We start from the raw sequence: 7438 nt of genomic DNA on the forward strand, positions 1-7438 counted from the left end.
AACTCAGCTGAACTACACGACTACAGAGAAGGAAGCCTTAGCAGTCTTAATGGCCGTACGCTTTTTGAGACCTTCCCTGGATGGCAGGAGCTTCAAGCTCTTCACGGATCACCAAGCCTTCACGTATATCCTTAACCTCGCCGAGCCTCGAGGAAAAATCGCTAGGTGGGCGAGTGAACTCGAGCAGTTTACTTTCATGGTCCACCACAGGCCTGGAGAACACCTCAAGGACGCAGATGTGCTTTCAAGAGTCGCGGTAGTTCCAGATCATAAAAATGTCAACGCAACATTGTTGTGGGAGGAAACTGAAGAACTTAAGTTCCATAACGGAATATTCACAGTCCCAGAAACAATGGTGCCTCGAATTTCGGAGCTCTATCACGACTCCCCGCACTCAGATGGACATGACGGCTTTTGGAGGACATATCACTAGATTCGTCAGCGTTTCCAGTGGAAACACATGAGAGAGGACGTTCAACGCAATGCTCAGTCTTGTCATCAATGTCAAATTCACAAAGCCAAGTACCTTCAGAGAGCAGACGAGATGGTTTTGCCTCAACATTCCGACGTATCATTTGAAATCATTCATCTGTATTTCGCAGAGCTCAAGAAGAAGGCTACAGGAGTAAAAAGAACGCAGTCTTTTCTAGTGGCAATAGACCAGTGAACAAGAATAGTGGGTGCACGGCCGCAAAGGGAAGACGCAAATAGTGTGATTGCTCTTTTGAGTCAAGAGATGTTCAACAATACGCAAATAGTAATATTAGACAATGGGCCAGCGTTTCTCAGTCAGCGTTTGCAAGATTGGGCGAAGGAATGAGGAGTTGTATTGCGACGCTGCGCTGCGTATTATCCTGCAATAAATGGCATGGCTGAAAGAATCATTCCGGATTTGAAGCTGTTCATTTGAATGTATCCAGGTTTTCGTGGTGGATGGAAGTGCTGCTTGGAAGCAGCTGTCGCTCATCACAATCGGTCACACACTGCGAGCATCGGCTGTAGCCCATATTTTGCAGCTTTCGGAAAGGTACCAGTGCTCCCTGCTAGTCAAGAACTTTGCATTGCAGACCGCCTGCAATTGTGCGAAAAACGAAAAACTTCGGAAGCCTACCAGCGATACCGGGAGAGTATGAACAGAAACTTTGACCGTCGCCACAACAAGCGGATACCTCCGATACAACAGAACGATCTGGTGCTTGTCGGAAAAGGCCTTCCCGGCATAAAGCAGGTGTACATGGGACCTTATCGCGTGGTGCAGATCGCAGTGCAACATGGCGTTCTCAAAAGGGTCGGTTACACCAACGATGATGGTGTACTGGAGTTGGCGACCATTGGAAACGTTTTCATGTATCACCCCAGGAGGGATGAGTCTTGAAAGAGGGGGAGTGTACGTGGACGTTCGGCAGGGTTGGATGGAGACGAGGAGGAAGAAGAGGTCAGAAATAAAGAAGATGGCTGACACCCCAGCCTAGTACTGTGAACTATTATTATTAGTATTATTAATATTAATATTATTAATATTTTGTACGTACAGTACTTTTTAGATAGCTGGCCCTGTTTCGCAGAGCAGTGCACCACTGAATAATGATACACTGGCAAATTCTTTAAACAACTGTGTGTACGATCGCTGTGGAACTAGTCGGCGACGCAGAAGGCGAGAGATATCAGGGGACTTGGCGAGACCGCGTGATACTTTGTGGAGCCTGCGATACACTTTCGCTTGATTGCCACCGTGAAAATCGAACTAAATCACAAGTCATCAAATGACACATCTTTATTTCAAATAGTAGACAGCCCCAGCGAGTAAAATGAGAGAAAATACAATTGTCTGAACGCCTCAACGAAAACTTGGTGTTTTCTAAGAAGAGCGCGTTTGGACATGAGCCCTGTCTTCGTATCATTTTAAGGCAGTCTTCGTACCATTTTTAAACATTCGATAATAGTCAGTGCGTTCAATTGCCACGCTAAAGTCACTTGTCTCAACGAGCCTTCAACGAGCAACTCATGTGACCAGCATTTGTTGAATTGTTAGAATATTATTATTATTATTATTAATATTATTATTATTATTATTATTATTATTATTATTATTATTATTAATTTTATTATTATTATTATTATTATTATTATTATTATTATTATTATTATTATTATTATTATTATTATTATTATTATTATTATTATTATTATTATTATTATTATTATTATTATTATAGTGTTAGTATTTCTTCGACTTCTGTCTTATCAAGATACTATCCGAGGCGTTGATATCAATGCCTTCATTTCGAATACGTCAGATACAGTTTCATTCGTTTGAAGAAACAACATACGCGTTTTCTGAAAATGTCTGATCCAGTTCAGCGGTTTGTTGCTAAGGAAACAGAACCCTCACTCTTAGTATTCTCTGTTTTTTGTAATGAATGAGAACCAATGATGGATGCGTAGACTTCCGGGATCAGGCAAAGCTTAAACGCCTCAGCAACCAGGCTTTTCAGGAGCTCGTACCGTGTGAGTCGATCACAAAAAGCTATCAAAAAAGTGTGTGTGACAGAAATTTGGCGAATCTTGTTATTCACGTTTGGTCCACTGAAAATTACAAGGTGACAGCAAGCCCAAGTTCTGGCTGCAAAGCAATCACTGGGAACCAAATGAAGTAACTACGTACAACCTGTAGTTGTAAGTACTGTTCGTACGTACAGCATATAACACATTGATGCTATTCCCATATATGAAAACAGGAAAGGAATCGTTGGCTACGAAAAGACTTTGAAGTAATAGCAGGCCTACGCAAACGAATATTTATCCGTAGATTTGTGAGAGACTCGAACACTTGGTTTCAGCACGGTCGACCACCATTGGTCAATACGCATACTTGTGGCAGCATGAAATAAAGATGCACGCGTTCTGTGTCAAAAAGCTTTTTGAGTTGACGCGAAATGTAAAAGTTAGCTCGCCTTTTGAAATTTTGCGAATATTCACGAGTCTGTAGTAGGAAAAGAGAAACTGCCGCAACCCTAAATTATCAAACAACATTGTATGTACCTTGTGTTACCCAGCTCTCGCAAATTCAACTTCTGCGTCCACACCAATTGATTCAATCCAGCACCTGATACACCATTAGCATTAAAGAATTGTTTAGCTGTACTTGCAAGCAGGGTAAGTGTTATTCACCGTTTGTATTCTATCAAGCAGGGGTACCTCATGCCATAAGAGATGTCAGAGTGATGACGCTGGTTGTGTGGTCGGAACTTCCATTGTTTCCTAAAGAAGCAAGTAGCACGGTAAAAGAGGGAAATTGAACTCCACTATAACTCGCTTCGTGTAGTCAGCCGTCCTTAATCTAATATGATATCCCAGTATCTGTACTTTGGGTTTTGGTACGACAACCTAATGAAAAAAGTTTAATGATGGCATGCACATTGCTCAAGCATGTACAGTTCACTTTACATGTTTCGCTCACGCTGTTGATATAGCACAACTAGCGCTCTTTGATGGCTGAAAGCCCAAAGCCAGGATCACAACTATGGCCAAGCGAAGTATTTTTCAACAGGATTCAAAAAAAGGCAAACAACATGTCTCATGTTGGTTCTTTTTGTTTGTAGTACTTCTGCTTCACGTTGTCGTTAACATTTGTTTTAACAATAAACTGTACGCAATTGCACTGGTTATTCGAAAATAACAATGTTCAAAGATTTCCTCTCTTCATATTTTTTTGATGAAAGGGGCATTCACGAGGAAACCCTACAGTGTCCTAAGGTTCGTTTTGTACAGGTCCGTCAGACTTTGTCTCCCTTAACTTGAGGTATTTTGCGAAAGGCCGCGTTTACGTGTATATAAGGAAGGTTCATTTGCAAATACCGAGGCTAGGGCAGTTATTCGCTTCTTAAAGCAATGTACATTTGTTCGACCTTGAACCGCTGGTTTACCTAATGTACAAACTAACTATTATCGACTATCACTAAAGATTACAGGGGAATTCACTCTAGACAGAGATATTATTTGCAGAAAAATGTCTGCGAATTTATGGTCGTGAAAGACGTTTCTTTGCCTAAACAAACACGCAGATTCTGGCCGTGTAAAGAGTCTGTTAAATGAATATTACAATTGTTCACCTTTGAGGGTAAATTGTCAAAAAAAAGAAAATTAGCGTAGCAAGCTCACACTGGGGGCGCACTGCTAAAAACTTAACCAAGCTCATGGGTAGCTGCGTAATTGTGAACTCAAACCTGAAGAACGTGAGTAGCTGGTGACCTTCTTTCTTTGTATTTAGTCTTCTCTTTTCTTCTCACTGTTCTAATATTTAGTATTTTCCCGTCTCTGCACTTTGCGCTCTTGTATTTTTTATTTATTTTTCTTGCCTCTGTGCATTTCCTAGGTACATGTCTTCGTGAATCATTTTATAATTTCATTCAATCTCTTTAATTCTCACTTGGTTAGTCTTCCTTTTTTTAAGCTTCTTCCTCTCCCTCTATTTCTTCAATTTTTTCTTAATCTTTATATTTTTTTTACCTATAAGCTACGCTTGACTCTCAACCTAACACCTTTTTTCCTCCCCATCCTCCCATCTCTTCTTCGTTCTCTGTTGCCTTTCATACCCCTCATTTACTACCCCTTTCTCTCACCCCTTGCTATGCCTTAGTCAAATCGGCGGACCTATTCTGGGACCCAAGCAGGCAAACAAGGAGATAACGAGGGCATAGAGAGCACGCGCTATAGTCTTTGACATTCCTGAATTTGGGTCAAGATGAAAGGTTTATGCTGAGGGAGAGCTGCCTCGCTCAAGAAATAATGGCTTTTTAAAAAAACTCCATCAAATTGTATGGGTATTATAACGATTTGCTGTGAAACGCCTTTTAGATAAAAAATAACGGCATATCCCATGAAACTCTGTCTACATTGTGAGAGTAAATTTCACGTGACGATGTCACGAAGTACCAGCCTGTGCCACACTTTCCGCCTCATGCGAAGCTTTTTGCAAAGTTGGCGGGCAAACCATGTAGTCTTGCGAACGTTAGTGGAAATACAGGCACGTCAATCACACTGCCTCGCCGCGGCGATCTACTGGCTAAGGTACTCGGCTGCTGACCCGCAGGTAGCGGTATGAAATCCCGGCTGCTGCGGCTGCATTTCCGATGGATGCGGAAATGTTGTAGGCCCGTGTGCTCAGATTTGGGTGCATGTTAAAGAACCCCAGGTGGTCGAAATTTCCGGAGCCCTCCACAACGGCGTCTCTCATAATCATATGGTGGTTTTGGGACTTTAAACCCCACATATCAATCAATCAACGTCAGTCACACTGGTTTCCAAAAGATAGTACACACTATACCGTAACCAATTGATGCTCGGTACAGCAGAGAAGCCACTTTTGTCGCAACGATCTCGAAGTTTCGGAGGGATGATCTTTGTGTGGTAAACCAGCAGTTGTCAGCGTATTTGAGCAATGGTTGACTACATATATTGCTTAGTCACAGGTGAACATATCCAAAACTCTCTACCTTGTTATAAAAGTGGATAGCTAATACAGCAACGGAAATTGGTGTTGCTTCATTAGAGCGCTTTTCTATATATGCTAGCGCTAAGAGGTTTGAAGCCCTCGTTTCACTGGTCTATCATACGTAAAGGCAATCATAACGCATTGACGTAACTATCTGGTAAAAAAAACCTCTGCCATAAGCATGTTTGGGTTGCATTCTGGATGGAACCGTAAAGAAATTCTTTCTTTTCATGGACATTGCTCGCCCACCGACAACGCTGCCGAAATCCGTGCAGGCTTTTCTGGAACCTAGGATCCTCAGCGATATTGTTTGAAGAGCCAGATAAACTTGTCATTGGTGAAGAGTGGCTAACCTGTAGCCACATATCATTGGTGTAGAGGCCATCATGACGTCCGCCATAGGCATTCGCATTACTCATCCTAAGAGCTGTCAGTCCTGTTCGTCGTGTACTCAAACTCCTCAGCCGATTTCGGAAGATGCCAAACTATGGATTGAATAAACGAATAATATGTGGGGTTTAACATCCCAAATACACCATATTTTTATGAGAGACGCCGTAGTGGAGGGCTACGGAAATTTCGACCACCTGGGGTTTTTTAACGTGCACACAAATCTGAGCCCACGGGCCTACAATATTCCGCCTCCATCAGAAGTGCAGCCGCCGCAGACGGGATTTGATCCCGCCACTTGCGGGTCAGCAGCCGAGTACCTTAGCCACTAGACCACTGAGGCGGGGCGCCAAACTATGGAGAGGAGCATGAGAAGGCCCCGACCCTAGCGTCTAGATAGATGGTTTGTAAACAGGTAGTTAGAAAAAATTATAGCAGCATGGCACTAGCGCTCTCAAGCCTTGAAGAATTGCTTGGCTGGACAGCCTTCTTTGTTAATGTTGGGCTTTCTTTTTGTTTCCTTGTCATTGTCTTTGCATTGCTCTTTTACGTCTTTTCTATCTTTTTGCTCTTTTTATTTCCACTTCTTTTTTCTTTTCTTGTTATCTTTTTCGTTCTGCCTGTAGCTATTTCTCTTCTCATTCAATTTGTCTTTTTCTCTCTCTCTGGTTTGTATTTGCTACATTTTTTTTCCTTCTTGTACGCGTGGTTTTGCCTGTGCTACGCCAAGTGCAAGTTTTTTTCTCGCTGATCATAATGACCATAGTCAAGGTGCTCGAACGACAAGATGAAGAACTCTCTCGCGTGTGCACGCACACACTTATCACCTAGGTGCTGGACCAATAGGAAGAGGACGTCTTGTCGCTAGCGCGTAATCAACATGCGACACTTGTTCCTAATTTCTCTTTCTTTTTTTAGCAAGCGTTGTAAAAAATGATCTGTTATGAGGTACAGTGTGGCCAATCCCCCATGTGAGTATGAGCCAAGATCTCCTAGGAGACAAGACAAGACTTGGAGCTCTGCGCAGAGCGCCAACGACAGCATAGAGTAGCATATCAAAGCCGGTCATGACAATCACCACGACTATCGGTGTACCATGAACATCGGTGTTTGGCCCCTACATCCCTGCCTGTCGACAATGCACCCACGTTGACTCCTAGTGACCTACCTCTATCTCGACATCTAGCGCCCATGGTCACGATATGCGTGCCCCTGGGGCAGAGAGAGGAGGGGGCAAAGCAAGTATCAATAATTGACATGATATAAAGGAGGCGCTGCAACAATCTTTCGCCCCCTTCCTTAAGGAGAGCCCTACGCATGCTTATGGTGATCTCGTTTTAAGAATTGTGGTAGCTGAATTTATTTACATATGCTAGGGTACAGCATATATATAGTAAATCCCAAGCAAAGATGACATCTGCAAGCTCATCACCAACACTGGTCCTCTCTCCGTATGCAGTTCAGTAAGACCGTTTGAATGAACAATATCTATCTTCTTCTAATAAGTCTTGGTACTCACCCGTCCACATTATGCGCTTCCGATAGCGCTTGTTG

This window comes from Rhipicephalus microplus, chromosome 7 (genome assembly GCF_043290135.1).
Source record: "Rhipicephalus microplus isolate Deutch F79 chromosome 7, USDA_Rmic, whole genome shotgun sequence".
Classification (NCBI taxonomy): Eukaryota; Metazoa; Arthropoda; class Arachnida; order Ixodida; family Ixodidae; genus Rhipicephalus; species Rhipicephalus microplus.